The sequence below is a fragment of the Sceloporus occidentalis genome, unplaced genomic scaffold, assembly GCF_023333645.1.
Source record: "Sceloporus occidentalis isolate IW3139 unplaced genomic scaffold, rSceOcc1.0.p SCAF_2, whole genome shotgun sequence".
In the NCBI taxonomy this organism is placed as follows: Eukaryota; Metazoa; Chordata; class Lepidosauria; order Squamata; family Phrynosomatidae; genus Sceloporus; species Sceloporus occidentalis.
This window is the reverse complement of record NW_028316982.1, coordinates 54,856,214-54,876,186: the sequence shown is the minus strand read 5'-3', so window position 1 is coordinate 54,876,186 and position 19,973 is coordinate 54,856,214. Positions and strand designations below refer to the sequence as shown.

The 19,973-nt window shown below is 42.8% G+C and overlaps 1 protein-coding gene across 2 annotated transcripts in view; it reads left to right on the top strand.

Moving 5' to 3' along the window:
• Positions 1–17,109: 17,109 nt before the first annotated feature.
• The window catches only part of STAG1 (STAG1 cohesin complex component), a 195,302-nt gene continuing 192,438 nt past the window's right edge, over positions 17,110–19,973 (top strand). Inside the window, exon 1 of one of the 2 annotated variants that reach the window (XM_089509442.1) lies at positions 17,110–17,204. The gene's annotated coding sequence lies outside the window, so the exon portion shown is untranslated. Of the gene's footprint in view, positions 17,354–19,973 lie in introns of both variants that reach the window. The other variant, XM_089509441.1, reaches the window with a different exon arrangement.

The window sequence follows — 19,973 nt, the reverse complement described above, 5'->3', positions numbered from 1 at the left end:
CCCGCTCCCACCATCTCTTAAAGCATTTCAAAGGGAGGCAGGTGAATGCCACAGCCTGTTTCTGCCAAAAGGTGTTTGAGGAGCAGTGGTGTCGCACACACCCCTTTTTGGGTGTCACCTGGTGCAATCCACCACCACCCCCGCACCCTCCACAATGACACCACTGATGTCACTCGTAAATTGTAATTCCCATATACCGCTGAATGTAATGCTAATGGTTGTGACATAAACAACTAGCAAAATTAAAATTATATCTTCAAATTACAATATCATATGCACAACCTAAATGTACAGTGGGCCCCTGGTATCTGCTGGGGTTTGGTTCTAGGGCCCCCCCATGGATAAAACATCCCCGGGTGCTCAAGTCCCATTAAATACAATGGCCTAGCAAAATGGTGTCCATTGTATAACATGACAAAATCAAGGTTTACTATTTAGAATTTATATATTAAAAAATCTTTTCAAGCCATGGTTGCTTGAATCCGCAATAAAAAAAATCCATAGATACAGAGGGCTGACTGTATTTATGTATACACAGTGACGATCTGGTTAAAATATGATGTTTTTATAGAATATTTTAAAATAATGAAAAAAATATTTTTAAATAAAAAATTAAAATTTTGAATTTTGAAATTTCAATTTTAAAAAAATCTGGGGCTTCTCCTTTCTCCTCCCACTGAGCTTCACCCGACTCTCGCCATCTCTTAAAGCATTTTAAAGGACGAGGGCAAATGCTCATTTCTGCCAAAAGGTAGGTGTCACTAGTGCGGTCCACACACCCCACACCCTTCTAGTGACCCCAGTGCTCTGGTGGCAACACAATAAACTACAATTCTTAGGCTTCCCTAGCAGTAAGCCAGGGCAGTTAAAGCAGTCTCAAACTGGATTATTTCTGAAATTAGATGAGAGCTATTCCAGGACTGGTACTCGTTGTGCCCAGATACTATGTAGTAAGGGAAGATGGTCGGGGTATTCCCAAATTGACTCCCTGAGTAATTCAAACCAAGCTTGCCAGTAGCGTGAGGGGTTTTATTTCATATCCCAGGTTCCTCACAGTCCTGCCGTCCAAAACAACTCACAATGCAATTCAAGACAAATGCTTTTAAAAAACATAGAAAGTTAGAGTTAAAGAGAAAATCATGTCAGACCACTCAAGAGTCCACTGTGAAGACTGGGAAATAATACACTTTCCCCACTGCCATTCCCTTCTCCTTTTGTGTCTTGTCTCTTTAGATTGTAAGCCTGAGGGCAGGGAAATGTCTAATTAACAATTTGTAAGCCGCTCTGATAGCCTTTTGGCTGAAGAGCGGGGTATAAATAAATAGATATTATTATTATATTATTATCACATGACATCATGCAATGTTATGATTACCACACAATTTTCCCGTGAATAAAGAGGACTTCAAGCTCCACTTTTTATTTTCCAGAAAATTCCCGTGAATAAAAAGCGGAGCTTGAAGTCCTCTTTATTCACAGGATAATTATGGGATAATTGTGACGTTGTGTGATAATCTTTGCATTATCTTGCTATATTGACGGGAGCATACTGCTATGCTCCTGTATTTTTTGTCCATGTGTTGATCTCCTCAGTTACCAACCAGTCTCCAATATCCCATTTTTGGGCAAAGTACTGGAGCTTGTGGTGGCTCCCCAACTCCAGGAGTTCCAAGATGAAAAGAATTACCTAGGCCCCATTCCCACTAGCCCATTTGCACTGGATAGCACTGGGCAGATCCAGTTGCCCCTATACTGAATCTGCCCGGAAAGAAGTTCGTACTACCCATTACCTTGATCGATGTAATTTGCCCCTCTGAAGTTCACATTTGCAGTACCGCTTTAAAATGGAGCCTCCTTTGTTGTCAATCAAATTCACTTCTGCTTTTGTCAAAGGTGACATATCCTACAGCCATTGGCCAACCGAATGGGTGCTTTCCCCCCTCCTTTAAAAAAAAAAACTGGCAGCAGTGTGCACATATTCTGTCAACTTGTCAAATTTAAAAACCTCCAGGTGTGTGTGTGTGTTGTGTGTATTACCCTAAAAAGACCCCATCCTGGGGTTTTCTTGGCAAGATTGGTTCCGAGGAGATTTGCCATTGCCTTTGCCCTGAGGCTGAGAGAGTGTGACTCCACCAAAGTCATGGGTTTACACAGCCTTCCCTCTGAATGCCAGCCTCTAGCTTTCCCTTCGCTTCCAGCCCAGCATTTCCTCTTCTTTGGAACCTCTTCCCTTCCCTTCAAGCCCAATGCCACCTCCGAAGCCCTTGCTTCCCCCCCTGCTATCCTCTTCCCATCACAATCATCATCATCATCATCATCATACCTCACCTCAGAATGCCATCTCTGCATCCTCTTTCTTTGCTTTCCCTCCGATTGCCACCCCAGAATGCCATTACATACACATATGTAGCAAAAGCATTCACACATTGTATCAATTTGCCAAACTGAAAGGGAAACATTTGTAACATTTGCATTGTAGGATTCGCATATTACACACAAAAAATAATTTTTTAAAAATGCCACTTGCAAAGTGAGGTGCTGTGCTGGCAGCAAGCAAACAAAAGGGAAATGTAGCACAAGCTGACACATTCTATCAATATGTATCAACCTGTAGGACAAGCATTCGCATAATCTGTCAAAAATAAAATTACAAGAGAGAGAGAGAGAGAGAGAGAGCTGCCTGCGAGAGGGGAGGCATGTTCCACCCTCTGTCCTCCCTCTGCCCTCCCTCTGACCTAAATCCCTCCCCTGAACTTGACCTGATCATGACTGGGGCCAAGTTCACATTTGCTGGCAGCAAGGAAGAAATGGGTTTTCTAAAAAGAAACAGGAAATAATCCACTTTCGGAAAATCCGCTCTAAGGGGGATTTGCCCTGGATCAGGTGTGAAAGACCCTAATTCTGATGTGTTTAAACCAGTGCCAATGGGAACTTCCAACTTTTAATCCGGGTTAAAATTCGGTACAAAAGGTAGTCTGAATGGCCCCCTAGAACCATTTCAGTCTGGCTTCAGCGCTTGCTATGGAGGCACAAATTGCCTTGGGTTCAAAATCTAAGGTTCACATCTGGTTGTATTGCAAGACTCAATGCCAAAAAGGAAGGCTCAGGTTCACAGTTAAAATCAGATAACTATTCCTGGAGATGTAACATCTTACTATATCAACACATGCCTGTTGGGATTACTGTAACACATTCTATATAATGTATAAGGATGTCTCTGGAAATGGGAAACCTCAGCAGGCCCCAAATGCTGCTCCTAACTGTTGACAAGACTGGTAATAGCAAGCATATAACTCTCTTGTTGAAACTACTTTGTTGCCTACTGGTGTATTCCTAGGCAAAATTTAAAGTGCTGGTTATGGTTTATAATACATCTTGGATCTGGATTATCTGAAAGTCTCGTTATCTTGGGGGCGACTTACCTGAAATCCCGTTGTCTCTAATGGTAGTGCGGCCCATGCATACATCACTATTGGGAACAATGGGATTGAGGTCCCACTTTTTTTGTATTCATGGGGGGGGGGAAGTCCTGAACAGGAACCAAGGTCCCACTATATAAGCCTGCTTGAGCCTTACAGTCTTCAGGAGAAGAGTTTAATGTTACTTCAGTCTTACTACCACTCATATGAGGACATGGGACAGAGCCTTCTCTGTGTTTGCTCCTAGGCTGTGGAACACCTTCACAAGGGATGGTTAGTTGGCTGGCCCTCTCTCTGCTCTCTTTTCATTGGCAGGCAAAGGGTTTGAACTTCTAATGTGTTGAGTTGAAAGGATGTCTAGCGGGTCTACTATACTATGTTCAGAATGCATAGATAATTTTAGCTATTTTGTGTTGACTGATTTTGTACGCTACTTTGGGTCCCATATTGGTTTATTGAGAAAGACTTCATATTAAATAAATGCGTACATACATATGTACATACATAACCAACTGCCAAATTAAATATTTTTTAAACATCTCAAGAAAATAAAAGTGTAGCATTGTATTCAAAGACCCTTCATCTGTAAGCCCTTCCTGTAAAATGTGTTGCAAGGGAATTCCACAAATGGAGCAACCACCAATGCAGCATTTTTTGGGGGAGCTGGCAGGACCAAGAACTAAGGGCTTGAGCAGACAGGCCATGATAGCACAGGCTGTGATTGTACTATTCTGGCCCTAAAGCTTATCTGAGCTGGTCCCCAGGTTGGTGCAGGGACAGGGGGTTGTTTATACATCTGTCCCCATGCCGCCCTGGGACCTGCTACCAGCACACACTCCTTACCTTGCCATGCTGTCGCTGGTACTGAGGCACACACCATTGTGGCATCTGATGTGCAAATGGGGCACCTGGCTGCACCTCTGTGTCCAGGACCACTGTTTCCACATCAAACAGAGCAACAAGGGGTTTCTCAGTACCAATGAAAGTGTGGCAACGTAAGGAGGGCATTGTACTGTGGCAGCAATTTGGGTGGAGAAGGTTGTTATCCTTCATCCGTTGTGAGACACAACCAATGCTGCTTGGTCTTCCCATTTTTTTTTATCTTTTGTCTTCGAATCTGGATGGGTCAATGATCTGTGTAATAACTCCAAGTCTAAAATGACTGGAGATAGTTATACAGCTGGTATAATTAAAGTTACAAAAGCACCTATTAAAGGTCAGAATCATGGGAAGCAACTGGAAGGCACATTGGGTTCGCAAACACATGCACCCTTTTCCTATATAGAACTGAACAGATCATCTTTCCAATTGGATGTCATAAAGACAGATTCCCATATTATTTTTGTGAGATGTCAGACATGAGTAGTGAGCCTCCATGGCATTCCCCTCACAGACAAAACCCAAAGCATATTGGTGCTTGCATGCGTAAACATTGGCATCTGCCATTGAGGTCCCAAAACAGTAGCCCAGTAACTCCAGTCCCTGGAATGCACCATGTCTCTGGACATTGTCTGTAGCCCAAGGGAGAATACTGGATGGATGTGTACAATTGTCTTAGCAGTGACTATAGTGATTAACAGACACAATTGATTCAGGTGCGGGATGTAGGTGTCATTCACTAGTGTTCACCTTGCTTCCAAAGATATCTCCTCTGATTTTAAGTTTGGTTTAATTCTCAGACCTCTTGTGAAGTATTTCCTTCAGACGTATGTGTAATCAGATCTGTGATGGTTACTGAGTTAATGATTTGGATTTGTGATTCAGCCAGCATCAGTTAAATGTTTTGTTACAAAACCAGGAGGTTCTGTGCTAGCAGAAAGGAGTTCTTTTCCATTAACATCTCCAGTTTATCAGTACCAAACTTATGGAGTGTTGTACTCTCAATAAGTTGTTTAAAGATTGATGTATAGGTTCGTTCAATTGGGAAATACCAGTTGTGATATAAGTTTATTTGTTGGTCAGAACTTCCAAATTAACTGCATCCAATAAAGAAATGCCAGCTCCAATTGGAGAAATCCAATCCCAGAGATCTCTTTTAATTTAGATAGCGGGAAACTCCCCTAACCATAATTTTAGCCATGATGAACATCCAGTCTCGGTAGTGCGTAGACCTTGTAAACTGACCTGCACCTCTTTTAAAGACATTGTGGGTTGGATAAGTATTAAAACTCTTTTTAGGCCACGGAAAAGACTCTTTTTTCCAACAGGGAGCATTCCAGGAAGTCTGGCATTGAAATGAGCTTTAAAAATTTGAGGGAATCTGGGCCTACAGAAACAGCTCTAGGGGCCACATTTAACCTATGTTTTTGTTGTTGTTGTTAACTGCCCTTGAGTTGAACTCACCCATGGTGACCCTGTGAACGAAACATCTCCAAGACTCCCTGTCATTCACTGATCTGCTTAGTTCCTGCAAACTCATACCTGTGACTCCCACCCCTAATTTAAAAATTGCAATAATTTAAAAAATTGAAAGAATTTAATAAAATTGTTTCTTATTCCCCATGGATTGAGGCATGGAAAAGCAACAAACAAAGCACAACATCAATTAAAATACATTAATTAAAACATGCAACAGTTTAAAAGGACAAATAAGACAAACATTCTCAAACAATTTACATTTAAAATTCATTACTTAAAATTAATAATTTACTATATACTCATGTATAAGTCTAGAAATTTTAGTTTAAAAATGGACTAAACTCAGCTGGTTAATACATGGGCCAATGTAAGTACTGTACTTTAATTGTTTATATCTATCTATCTGGAACCATCCCTGGTGAAAGACAAGAGGGTAGTCTGTCCTGGAAGCACTGACTTCCCTCAGCTCTCTCAACCAGCCAGCCTTCTGTGTGAGCACAAACAGTTGTGCCTGCTGCAATTTTGTAAATTCTTTGTCATTGTTTTCCTTTGCTTCATCCTTTAGAACCTTTTGTTACATGACCCTAAGTTTTATCGACTTATCCACGGGTAATATCAAAAACCATAATTTTGGCCCTAAAACCTGCCTTCAACTTATACATGAAGCTGGCTTATAGTCCAGTATATATGGTAATTGTGTACATAATTTAATTTAGTACAAACACAAGGTGTTTTGCTTAAAATTGATGGTAAAAGTTAAAAACCTTTGCTTCCATCGCTGAAAACAAACATCTCACAAGGTAAGCCAATGTTTATATTTCCTCCTTGCACACAAGAGAAGAGGTGTGGAGAGAGTGTGTGAGTCAAAAGCTTTTTTTGGTTTACAATATAGGAATCTGCTATATTCTGTTATTGCTAAATTCATTATTCAGTTTAGATCTGATTGTTAATATAAATGCAGAGCAGTTGCCACTACATGTATCACATATTTCAGTCTGTGTTGGATGGTTCATGCACAGAAATCAAGATGAACAAGTTGAGTCTCATTAATGGGAGAAAGGTGGGATATAAATTAGCAAAATCAAAATAAGCAAATAGAAATAATGGGAAAATGTAGACAAGGCAAATGTTGCTGGAGATTCCAGTGCTGGAGCTGCTACTTTGCAAAATGATATATCCAAATTACATTTATGTTAATCTAGACTATTTGCTGGCAGTTGCTTGCAATAGCTGCAGCACCATCCATTTCAAGATGTCAGATCAAAAAAACCTTGGTGGGCACATTCTTTTCTTCTTTTTTCTCTTTTTTTGGCCACACTCTCCCTATGTGTATTGTGAGATAGGCTGCATCATTTGTATGATATACAGTTTCAGGATAGAAGATGGGAAAAGGAAAGCCAATTCCTTCATCTTTTTCTCCTTCAAAAAAGGAGGAGCATAACACCATACTCTATCAGTGAAACAGCACTGCCCTGAAATGCTATTTCAAAATGACGTTTGAAAAAATAACATATTTCAAAAAACATAGGAACATGTCCCAACATCAACAAATCGTCCCCCCAACTTTAAAAATAAAACCATATAGTGGGGATCCAAGAAACGGTGATATCCAGCAACGAACATCCTTCCCCTCAAATAGGAGAAAGGAGTCCACTCACAGAAAACAAGCAAGTGTGAAGGCAATAACAATTAGCAATACCCAGCAAAAACGAAGAGGCTATCCTGCAAGGCTTCATGTTTCTTTTGACCAGTCTGGAAAAGCGCAACATATTAAACAAAGAAAGAAGGAAACAATTGTAGCTAAGGGAAGCTACAAGAGAGAACACAGTGTGATATTTGTTGCTGCATCTCCAAAAGATCTATTACCTTAGAAATAATAATCTAAAAAAAAACCCCAACAACAACCCAAATATGGCCATGCTGGTCCATGAGTAAAAACAAACAATAAAATCCACAACTGGAGGGAGACCAAAAGTGTGAAGTCCTAAGTGGTACCAAAAACAAAAAAGGAAACAGAAAAATCTTTGTTTAAACAAATTAGATCAGACATAGCTATGAAATCTGTAGGGAGTTGTAATCTTGAGATATTTTTACATTCTGACTGAATCACTGGATACCTCCCAATGCATGCTGGATTGAAATATGTTAAACAGTTATGAATACCCAAGGGCTAGTTGCAACTCAGATCTCTCCCTTGTTATGGGTAAAAAGAGTAAATCCCATTAGTAGTCCCAACTAGCTTAGACCCACTGAATCAATTACATGTATGTAAGTGTTGATTTACTAAGTTCCCATTTATTCAATGGAAACTGCTGAAATTAATTCAAAGATACAGCCATGTTAGTCTGTGGAACTTGCCACTTCATTTCCATACACAAAGGATTTGTAATTTGAATTGACATTCTCACATACCAATGATATATATAGATCTATCCCTGGCTTCCACTTCACCAAATGCATCTGAGGAAGTAGACTGAAGCCTACCAAAGCTCATGCTGCCAACCTCTTTCTTTCAGTTAGTCTTAAAGGTGTTACAATATCTTTCTACATGCTGGATTTAAATGAAAGATTTCTGAATCAGCAATTTACTCTAGCCAACTAGCTTGGCTAATCTGATCTTTAGATAAAACCCCATCCCACCCTGGCCAAACTAGCAGCAAACCATATGAAAAGAGGAAGAGATGTTATCCAGTCTTCTCCCTGTGCATTTGTGACCTGGAAAAGTAAAGGGCTCTAAAATGATTAGGTTTGGATCAAGCAGTTGGTATTCCTGAAAGCAAAACACAGCTTTTCTTGCCAATCCCAGAAGGAATGGCTAGCATAATTTGATTTATCAAGGAGGGGTTTGAGTGGAATTTAGAATACAGATTTGGGTTGGGAAGCCTTCAGTATATTGAAACTCTATGCAGCCTTCATCAAATCCCTGAGTGGCAGGCGCAGTGAAAGCCCTAAACTTGTCATCTCATGTGAAAAGGCAGAGTGCATGGAAATTTAACCTGATGAAATATGGGTAAGGTTCATCGTGAAGTTTTCTGATTTGAGATTTTTATTGCCTGTCTTTAATAGGGTTTCACTTCCACTGAAAACCATGTAAACAATTTTTTTTCTTGATTTGGCACTATCTTTAAATTACCAGTATACAAAGCCCAGTATACAAAGGGGTCTTGAAGCACCTTTGAGAGTAAGAGTAAGTTTGTACCATAAACTTTAGTAGATTCAGTCTGTTTTATCATGTCTGTGATTCTACAAAAGTGCTCCAAGTACTCTTTGTATATTCAAACAAGTAGTGTGTAGGAATATTTGATATCTATATTAAGCAGAGTACAGCAAGGTTAATACAGCATGAGCTTGTGGTAGAAATTGGAGAAATCACTGGATGCTCTTGTAAAGAGAATAAGAGAGATAGAGAAATTAGGTTTATTGTCTCAGGAAATCCATTTTAGGATAGGAAAAGAGCTAGGAAAAATAATTTGACCTAAACCTAGGCCCCATTCCCACTTGGCTATAAATCAAACTAAGAATCGGATTATAGGAACATAATGCCCATTTGAATTCATGTTCGATCCTTGTTTAAGGAAAATCGTTCCCATTTGAATCCGTGTTCAATCCAACTTTGATCAATTTCTCTAGCTAAAACCCAGATCAGCGGTGGATATCCTGGGTTAACCTGACACCACTTTTCCAGAAGGTTTTTTTTTGCAGCTGCTGTGTCAGATCAGTGGCAAACTAATGGGAATGACAGGGTATCTGAATCAGTATTTTAGGAGGGGAAGAGCAATGTTCAAGGGGCTGTCCCGGGGGTGTCACCCGCTTTGTTCTCTTTCCTGCATTCCTGGCGCCATTTTTCCCCATTCGCGTAGCCTTTCCCCAGTGGTGTGTAAAACTTTTTTTTTTTAAAGAAGAAAGTTAAATTGGGTTTTTTGGAGAGGGAGGTGGAAAGAAAGGAAAGAGGAGAAGAGATATGGAGAAAGGGAGCTGGTGAAAACTTTTTCTGAGTGGAAAGGAAAAAGAGAGAGAGAGAGAGAGAGAGAGAAACCCAAACCCTGAATGTGGCTCCTGCATCCAGACTTGTTTCCTTTTTTGAGACAGAAAAGGGGTGGTTGGCTGTTTCATATTGGGGTGGTTTGAAGGAGAAGGGTCCTCCTGCTCACGAGGACACCAGGAGCCTCCTCACTCAGGCTCTCCTCAGCTTTGTGGGGGCTTACTGGGAAGGAAATGCCTTCCCCCAAATCCTCCTGAGGCAGGAATGCTGTACCGGAGGCTCTTGCTCACGAGGAGCCCCATTGGGATGCAAGTGGGTGCTTCTGTCTGCCTTGGAAAACCCCGAGGCTCCTAAGTGTAATAAAAGGGCTTTAGGCTGCCTAAGCACCTCCCCAAAAAATTAAAGGGAGAAACGCTAAGAAATGCAACTCCGTCTCTCTTTATGTACCTATCCAACCCCTCAACTTTTTTCTCTTCAAATTCCCCACAGAGCCATCCTTCTTTCCCTCTCTTTGCAAATAATAATAATAATAATAATAATAATAATAAATATTTGAGTGTACAAAACTATATTTTTTAAAAAAGAAGAAAGTTAAACTGGTTTTTTTGGAGAGGGAGGGGAAAAGAAAGGAAAGAGGAGAAGGGATATGGAGAAAGGGAGGCTGGCAAAAACTTTTTGTGAGTGGAAAGGAAAAAGAGAGAGAGAGAAAAAAACCCAAAACCCTGAATGTGGCTCCTGCATCCAGCCTTGTTTCCTTTTTTGAGACAGAAAAGGGGTGGCTGGCTGCTGCATATTGGGGTGGTTTGAAGAAGAAGGAGGGGATAAGAAGAAGAAGGGGGGGATTAGACATTACTGTGACGTCTAATCGGCTAAGCGCTTGATTGACAGCTTTAAAAAAAACCCCAGTTTCAGACAAGCAATGGGAATGGGGAACAAAAAGGTCTGCATCAAAATACAGTGGCGAAATATCAATGGGAACGAGAACATGGGTCAAGAAAAACCGAGTCCGTTTGCTTCCTTTTGTAATGGAAACGATGAACCTGATTCGAATACGACTCGGAAACTTGATCCAATCCAGACTCGCAGCAATATAAGTCGCTTTATATTCCCAGTAAGAATGGGGCCCTAGTTACAAGAGCCACTAAAAGCTAGCTCTAAAAGTTATGTGGGTGCAAAGTAGCATCCATTGTTGGGCTTGGAACCTCATGGATGCTCCTTCCAGAACAAAGGAAAACAAAGAGACTGACCTATTCCTTGAGAGAAGAGAGAAGTAACATCTTTGCAGGCAAGAAGGAAGCAATAGGCTTGAGCACAATGATCAAAGGAAGATACAGAAAGGTGAAAGCACCAGCAGGCATTATCTAGATTCTCCTCTCTCACCAATCATTGTGCCTTTTTGGTTTGTTTGTTTCTTTGTTTGTTTGTTTTATGCCCCACACTTCAGAAATGCTCTCAGAGCAGCTTACAAACAGTTCTTTGCCATGAAGCTTACAATCTAAAGATACGATACCCAAGAAAAGGGGATGGCAGTGGAGGGGTGGATTAAGTCCAGCAAGTACAGTTGCCCCTCCATTCTCGTGGACTTGAAATTCACGGTCTTGAATATTCACGAAGGGGTGACCTCCAGGCACGTGCTCCATTCAAGCCTATGGCTCTTGAATATCGATGAATCTCCATTTTCGCTGTGTGTGTGTATGTGTGTGTGTGTTCAGGACAGATCCCTTGTGAAAACAGAGGGCTGACTTTACTGCATTCTATTCTGAGGCCACAGCAATGGCAGTTGGAATGGAGGAAGGGCTTTCTTCTACCTCTGGGATAGGCATGGTGAAGCTGTGCCTCCCTCTTATTCTCTACCTCTGAGGCTAACAACCCCTTTCAGCAACCCTTGTTTTAGTAAACAAGGTTCATGTTCTTTCTTGAACTGGAAGAGGTCACTCAGGAGAATGATGAGATGAGAATGTTTGCAGCCATCTCTTTTGATGGACAATACTTCACCCCAACAAACTTCTTTTCTTACAGATTTCTCAACAGCTGACATTTTACATCAATGTACTTGGTGCATGAATTGACCTTACCAGTTTGTGAGAGATTTATGCAGCTTTGTATGTCTTCTAGAAGCTCTATAGGCTTTGGTTCAGTTATTTCAAGTTCTTGTAGTACAATGCGCCTGTGCCATAGGCGGGTGCACCATCCGCGGATTTCAGTTTATGCTGAAGCCGTGCAATGGAAGTAGCGAGGATCTCCAGAGGGACACCAGGGTTTTTAGTTCGTTTTAATTATGTTTTATGCTTTGATATTGTGTTTTTAATCTGTCATATTTTTTAATACTTTCTTAAGGAGGGGAGGGATTATAATGTTTTTAAATTTATATTTTACTCTTGTTATATTTACTGTTGTCAACCACCCGGATTGGTTCGCCACAGGGCGGTATACAAATAAATATTATTATTATTATTATTATTATTATTATTATTATTATGCACACTCATGGCATATGCGCCGCACTGCACCGCACTTCATGATGAGCCCTGTTGTTTTCAATGGAGCTTGAGTATACACGGTATTTCCCTTACTCAGGGAGGTCCAGAACTGATCCCTGCCTAAGGGAAGGGCCAATTATAATTGGTACATAAATTCCTTGCATGCTTGAGAGGCTTATGCATATAGTGGGCCCTTGGTATCTGCTGGAGTTTGGTTTCAGGACCTCTCATGGATACCCAAATCTGTGGATGCTAAAGTCCCATTACATACCATGGTATAGTAAAATGGCGTCGCTTATATAAAATGGTAAAAACAAAGTTTGATTTTTGGAATTTATCTATTTTTAACAATATTTTCAAGCTGTGGATGCTTGAATCTGTGGATGAAGAACCTGTGGATACGGAGGGCTGGCTGTATTCTGCTTCAGTAGAAGAGAGTGCTACAGCTTCTTGTTTCTTGCTTGTTCAGCTAGTAGCTCCAATTCCATAGAATAACACATTCCTACTGGTAGATCTGTGACCTGTAGGATTTCCAGCCCAATCTGCATCTGTGTAAATTGCTAATCCTCAAGTCTAACAGCTCATTAATTTTTTTGTTTTTGACTGAGGAGATAGCTTCCATCTTCCTCTCTTTCTGTTTGTATTTCCAGATAATAAATTATGTCTTCTAGACTTTTCATTTCAATTTCTTTATTTAGGTGTCCTATGATTTCTTCACAGTCAGTTTCATTTTGATAAACCAGAATCAAAACAACATAAATTAATATGTACATTTATCATTTTTTGTAATGTGTGTGGAAGCAACAATCAGCCTAGCTTTGTATGAAGTCTATTTAGATTAGCATCTTGTTTAGTTTCTCATTACGATCTCTTGTAGCTTGTTTTAGGCTATAAATACAGTTGGCTCTTCCCTTACGTGGAAGATCCGTTCCGGACCCCGCTGTGTAAGGGAAATACCACGTAAAGTCAAGTCCCATTAGAAACAATGGGGCTCGTTCCGGCGGCATGCACCTGGCACGCCATGGGGTATGCATCATGGTTGCACACCTCATTGTTTCTTCCGGGGTGTGGGAGAAGCCTTTCCGGCGCAGCTCTCAGCGTATGCTGGAAGGCACGTAGAGCACGCCCGCGTATGATGCAGGCGCGCTGTACTTCCCTGGAGTCTGCATACAAGTGGCTTGTTTCCTGATTTCTGAAATCCAGGAAGTTGTTCCATGTAAATAAAAGTAAAGGTTTCCCCTTGGTAAGGTTGTCAAGTTGTGTCCAACTGTAAGAGGCAGTGCTCATCTTCGCTACTAAACTGAAGAACCAGTGTTGTCAAAGATGACTCCATGGTCATGCAGGCAGCATGACTACACAGAATGCTGTTACTTTCCCACCAAAGTGGTACCTATTCATCTGCTTGTACTTTTACATGCTTTTAAACTGTTAGGTTGGCAGAAGCTGGGACTGGTGATGGGAGCTCATTTCATCATGTGACACTTGGGCCTCGAACTGCCAATCTGCTGATCTTGCAATTGTCTGAATCAGTGTCTTAACTGCTGAACCACTGCGTCCTTACCATGTAAATAGCCTCTTTGATATTTCCATGTAGGAACGCTGCTGTCTTGACATCAAAGTGTGGAACATACATTTTTCTGGTTGCTGCCATACTTAAAAGTGTCTTTAATGTGGCATCCTACACAGTAGGATGAAAAGTCTCATCTTAGTCCTCACCATATTTCTGTGAATAGCCCTTGGCTACTAATCTGGTTTTGTATCACTGGATCTCTCCTTCTGAATTTTGTTTGAATGAGTCCCATTCAGCTTGGAAAGTGTCACCTTGGTGCTTCGGAGAGCTCCCATTGCCTCTTTGCTCTTTGTGGTCTGACTCTTTGATCTACTTTAATCCTTTAAGGGATCTATTAAATAATTAAGGACTGGGCTCATAATGTATTAGCTTTATGTGTGCAGTGGTTAGAGAGCCTGACTTTCGGAGGAAAGGCACCAATATTTTAGAGAAAATACTAAAATGCTTATTGTAGGAACTCCATTCTTAAATAGGAAGATTCCCCAGAGAGCTACCGTATATACTCGTCTATGAGTGTAAAAAATTATCCCCAAAATTGACCCCAAAATCCGAGGTCATCTTATTTACGGGTCAGTATGGTAATGTGATAGCAGCTCTTTCAGATTTCCCCATGCAGTTTCTTTCTGTCCTGAACCAAGCAGGTAGAGTTCTTGGTGATTGATTGCTGTCTCTCTCCCACCAGTGCGTTTTGCTGTCTTGGGAGTGAAGGCTGAAACAATGAAGCCTCGTATTGATTGCTGCTTCCCTCTTGCCACTTGCATGCACACACTGAAGGAGCCTCCAAGTTTTACACTTAACCTATCCACAGGTTATGTCAAAATCCATAATTTTGGCCTCAAAACCTGCCCTCAACGTATACATAAGGCTGACTTATAGTTGAGTATATACAGTGTTCTAATTTATGCTTTTGGTGGAGAAAAAGCATCTGAAGAAGTAGACTGGAGTCTATGGAAGCTCATGCTGACTTCTTACTTTCTTTCAGTTAGTCTTAAAGGTGTTATAAAATCTCTCTATATACTGATTACACAGGCCAACATGGCTACATCTTTAATGTTCATCCTCCCTTTCACGTTTGCGTTATCTTGTTAACTACAAAAAGCTTCTCTGGCAAAAGATGCCTGTGCCCATCTAATTAGTGTTCTACCTTCGCTATGACGTTTGTGTGGAATTCAAGAGAAAACCTCCCTTTTCATGCAGCAAGGCCCTGGAGTCCAACAACTCTTTTACAGAGTGTATGTGTAATGTGTGTCTTTTAAAAATGACTTCTGCCTTTTTATGCCAGAGGCCTATCTAAAGGCTAAATTCTTGATTCTATTTCTACTAGCTTCACACACACACACATACACACACACACATATATATATACATGTGCTCTACATGGGGCTACCTTTGTACCAAGTTCAGAAGCTTCAATTGATCCAAAATGCTGCAGCCAGATTGGTCACAGGTACATCTAGATCTGACCATATTACTCCAATATTAAAATCATTACAATGGCTGCCGATCAGCTTCCGGGCCCAATACAAAGTGTTGGTGGTCATTACCTTTAAAGCCCTGCATGGCTTGGGTCAAAGTTACTTAAGGGAACACCTCTCCCTACACAATCCGCCCTGTGCTTTCAGAACATTGGGGAAGATTATGAAAACAAATGGAAAGAAGTTGAGAAACTATGGTTTTAAGTTTGTGTTATACCAGTTAGAAAAATAAGTGTCTTTATTATAAAGAGTTATAATAATACTACTGTTGACTCTAAGATAAGAATGCTGATATTGTTCTCTTAGATGGATTGATTTAGATTGATATTTGTAATTTATATCTATAATTGAAAATGTACTTATAACGAATGTAACTGTAAATACATATGTATCCCCCTCCTCTCTCCAATTTCTCCCACCTACTTCCTTTTCTCTTCATTCCCTCGTTACTCCCGCTCAACTTCCCCCCTTTTTTCCTTCTTCTTCTTCCCTTTCTTTTCTCCCCCTTTTCCCACCTTTATTATGATATTTTCCTGCTTGTATACTGATATATTTGTTAATTTTTTTATTTAAAGAAAAAATTTAAAAAAAATTAAAAAGAACATTGGGGAAGAAAATACTGGAATATACAAAGACCAGACTAATCACAACTTCCCATAAAGCGTTCACAGCCGCGGCCCCCACACTTTGGAACAACTTATCGGAAGAGATCCATCACCACCTTAGATGCCTTTAAGAAGGCACTTAAGACGGATCTTTTCCGGCAGGCCTAGCCATCTGATCTTCTATAACTGATCTTAAAGAATCTTCCACACTTGATTCAATAGTACAGAAACAGATGACAATTTGGCTATTTTAATGACTATGCATGTATTTTTGTGTGCTTTTATTGACATTTTGCAACTGTATTGTTCGATTTTATCTGTTGTAATCCCACCTCGATCCGCAGAGAGAGGCGGGAAATATAAATAAAATGTATTATTATTATTATTATTAATATTATTATTGTATCACATGCACACATTGTTTGTTGTTATTAGCTGCCCTTCAGCCAGTTCTGACTCATGGCAACCCTCGCCTGCCCTGCCCAGATCCTGCCAGCCTTGCCCACAACCCCCAACTGAGTCCATGCGTCTGGCTTGTGGCCTTCCTCTCTTCCTTCTTCCTATTGTCTGGTGACCCATGCCTTCTCATTATGTGGCCAAAGGACGATAGCTTCAACTTGATCATCTTTTAATAAACAAATACATGAAAGTGGCAGCCATACTCAGGATTATTTTGTTACAATTTTAATAGTAAATATCATTTGAAAATAAGGAGCCAAGCAGCCAACAAGCGCGGTTTGCGGGAGAAAAGCCCCCTCCCTCCCTCCCGCTTAGAAGGCACGGTCTTCTGCGTATTCATTGCATGAACAAAAGGCACATCGTAATGGCGGCTGCCGTCGAGCGCTCCAGAGCCATCTCCTTCCTCCTCCTCCTCCTCCTCCTCAGGGATTTGGCGCCCTCTGCTGCTCAAGCTGCGGCAGCGACAGCGGCGGCGGCTCATAGAACTACATTATAAACAAACGCATACTTCTTGGACTGGCGTCAACTCCCCTAAAAAACCCGCACAAAAATGGCGGCCGTGACCGGAAGTGTCACGTAGACTACTTCCGGCAGCGGAGGAGAAGGAGGGGGGAAGCCGCCTCCAAATAACTGGGAGGCTGCGCGCGCAGGCGAGGAGTTGTACGGCGAGCGTGCGGGGCCAGAAAAGCCCGGCGCGTGCGCGCGGAGTCCGTTTTCGCGCGCAAGGCCGCTGGGCCCGAGGGGGGGAGGCGTCGGGCGGGGCGAGGGCCGTCGCTGCGCGCATCCGGCCGCTAGGGGGCGCGCTGGGTCCGGCTGGCGGCGTCGTCGTCGGAGGAGGCGGCTGCGCCATTGGCGGGTAGGAAATGCCGCCAGATGGCGGTTTAGGATTGCGGCTCCGCTGAGGCGCGGCCCCCGGCACCTCCGTCGCGGCCCTCCCTTGGCCCCGGCCCGCTCCGACCCCTCTCTCCCGTGGCACCGCCGAGGGACTCCCGGGCAGCCCAGGAGGTAAATACGGAGGGGCCCAGAGAGAGGGAGCGAGGGAGGGAGAGAGAGGGGGGCAGCGCGGGCGGAGGAGGAGGAGGAGGAGGGCGCTGCGAGGATGGATCCAAGATGGAGGCGCGAGGGGCGGAGGCAGCGGAGGCCTCAGGCCCAGGCCCGGCGCCCAGGAGCAAGGAGAGGGCGGCTGCGCCCTCGGAGGCCTGCCTCCCTCCCTCTCTCCCTCCCTCCCCGAGGGCCCCGGTGACAATGGAAGGGCGGCGGCCTCCTCCTCCCTCCCTCCCTCCCTGCCTCCCTCCTCAGGCTCCGCCAGCGCCGCCTCCGACCTGACCGGGAGCGGAGGGAACGGACCGCCCTCCATAACACTGGCCCAGCAGCTCCCTCTTGGCGGGAAGGGAGAGGCCCTGGGAAGGGGCAGCCTCGGCCCTGTTTACGGCGGAGAGAGGGAGAGCCATGATGGGAGCCTGGGAGAGCCGGATGGGCGGCGGCGGCGGCGGCGGAGGGTCCCCGAGGGGCAGTTTGGGGTCCGTGGGAGGGAGGCTCTGGGGCTGCTCCAGTGTCACGTTTGATGAAATGCTCCGGTGCGAAGGCTTTCAGTTGCCCGGCTGGAGGTTCTGAGGTGCTGGGAGAAAGGCTCTTGAAGGCTCGGCGGAGGGCTTGAGCTGCCCTCGGGAAAGTTTGGAAAGTTCTCGGTGGAGGTTTCAAACTGTTCGAGAACTTCTTCTCAGTCGGAGGTTTCCAAGAGTCCAGTTAAAGGCTTCCAGACTTCGCAGTTGAAGGCTTTAAACTAATAAGTGGGAGGTTTTCAAACTGTCCAGTCAAAGGTTTCCAAGTGTCCAGTTGAGCCTCCAGGTTTGGCCTTGGGAGAGAGACAGAGAGAGAGAGGCAGTTTCCCTCCAGGAGAAGAAGAAGAGGAGGAGGAGGAGGAGGAGGAGATGTTTGGCCACCTCAATAATAAGTCTTGGCAGTTGTGTCCCATGGCTCCCATGGCCTCCTTCCCATGGAGCTGGGAGCTGGGTCTGTTTCAAAGGAAGGACCCTTTCAGACCAGTATATTTATTTTTGCATGAACCTTTTCTGCATTACAGGCCCCTTTTCCGCATCGCCTCCGGAGGAACTCACTGTACTTCAGTCCCCTTTTTTGCACAGGGAAAGATATCTTAGCGAATGGAACTTGTGGTTACGGTTTATTTGGCAGTTAGCACATAATGTAAGGCATGCTGGAAGGAGAAGGAAGAAAGGTTCTGCGTCTTTTCTTACCTAAGGCAGTGGTTCCCAAACTTTGGTTCCCCAGGTATTTTGGGACTTCAACTCCCAGAAGCCCCAGCCAGTTTAATCAGCAGTCAGGATTCTGGGACCAGAAGCCCAAACATTTGGAGGACCAGAGTTTGGGAATCACTGACCCAAGAGGTGGCTTTCAGCTGTTGCTACTGTTTTGAGTTGTCTAGGTGTCGGGAGCGGAAGAGTCGGTGAGAGGAAAGGCAGCCTGAGGAAGTTTGTTCTCAATGCTTTATCTTGTTCTTCATAAACCTTCAAGCTTATTCCAGAGGAGCATCTCTCTTTCATAAAGTTATAGAAGGCGGAGCAATTGCAAAATGGCAGGGCAACTTCTGATACGTTTTATAGATAGCATTTGAAAAGCATTTCACAGCTTATGGCAGTGATGGTGAACCTTTTAGAGGCTGCCCAGACTTTCTTTGAGATCTTTGGGCTGTACATGTATCCCTTAATTTGAAATATAGTTGCCCCTCCAAGACCGTGGACTTGGAAATGCACAGAGGGGTGACCACTATTAATCTTAATGGCGCACATGCCCCACATGCGCACACCCCATTCAAGCCTATGGGCTTGAATATGCGTGAGATTTTGAACTCGTGGAGGGGGGTCCAGAACAGATCCCCCACAAGCTCCAAGGGGCGACTGTACTCCAAAATCTGTTGTTGTCCACACAGGTGGCTGAGAAAGTGATACCTTTGTTTTCTGATGGGCATGAAACTTGGTTTCATGCGCAAAATTGTTAAATATACTGTGTATAAAATTACCTTTAGGCTATAAGTATAAGGTGTATATGAAAGACAAATGAATTTCTTGTTTAGACTTGGGTCCCATCTCCAAGATACTTCACTTTATAGGTGCAAATATTCCCAAATCAAATAATAATAATAATCTGAAATCCCAAACACTTCTGGTCTCAGGCATTTCAGAGGAGGGCTACTCAAGCTGTATTTCCAATGTGCTATCATCCCAACAGAGATGGCACCCGATGTATATAGAGACCCTTCCAAATGCTTAATATTATCAGTGAGCCAGTAATTGTGAAAAGAATATTTTGCGTATTGGTGAACAAACCCCATACAGAGAAGCATGATACTCTTTTTTGTGTGTTCATCTGAGAAAGAATTAATACATTTCCTCTCATGCCATTGGATCATTAAAACAAATAAATGTGTCATGATAGATTAGTATTACCAGAAAAGCTTTATGAGCCAGTGTGGTTTTACCCAACTGATTTAAATTTTAGACTTTACTTTGAAATTGGGCAGTTACTCAGCGGGAGAATAGATCCTTTTCTGTATAATAGTTAATATAGGCACAGCTACTCAGAAACAGGTTCCTTTAAGTTCAGCTGT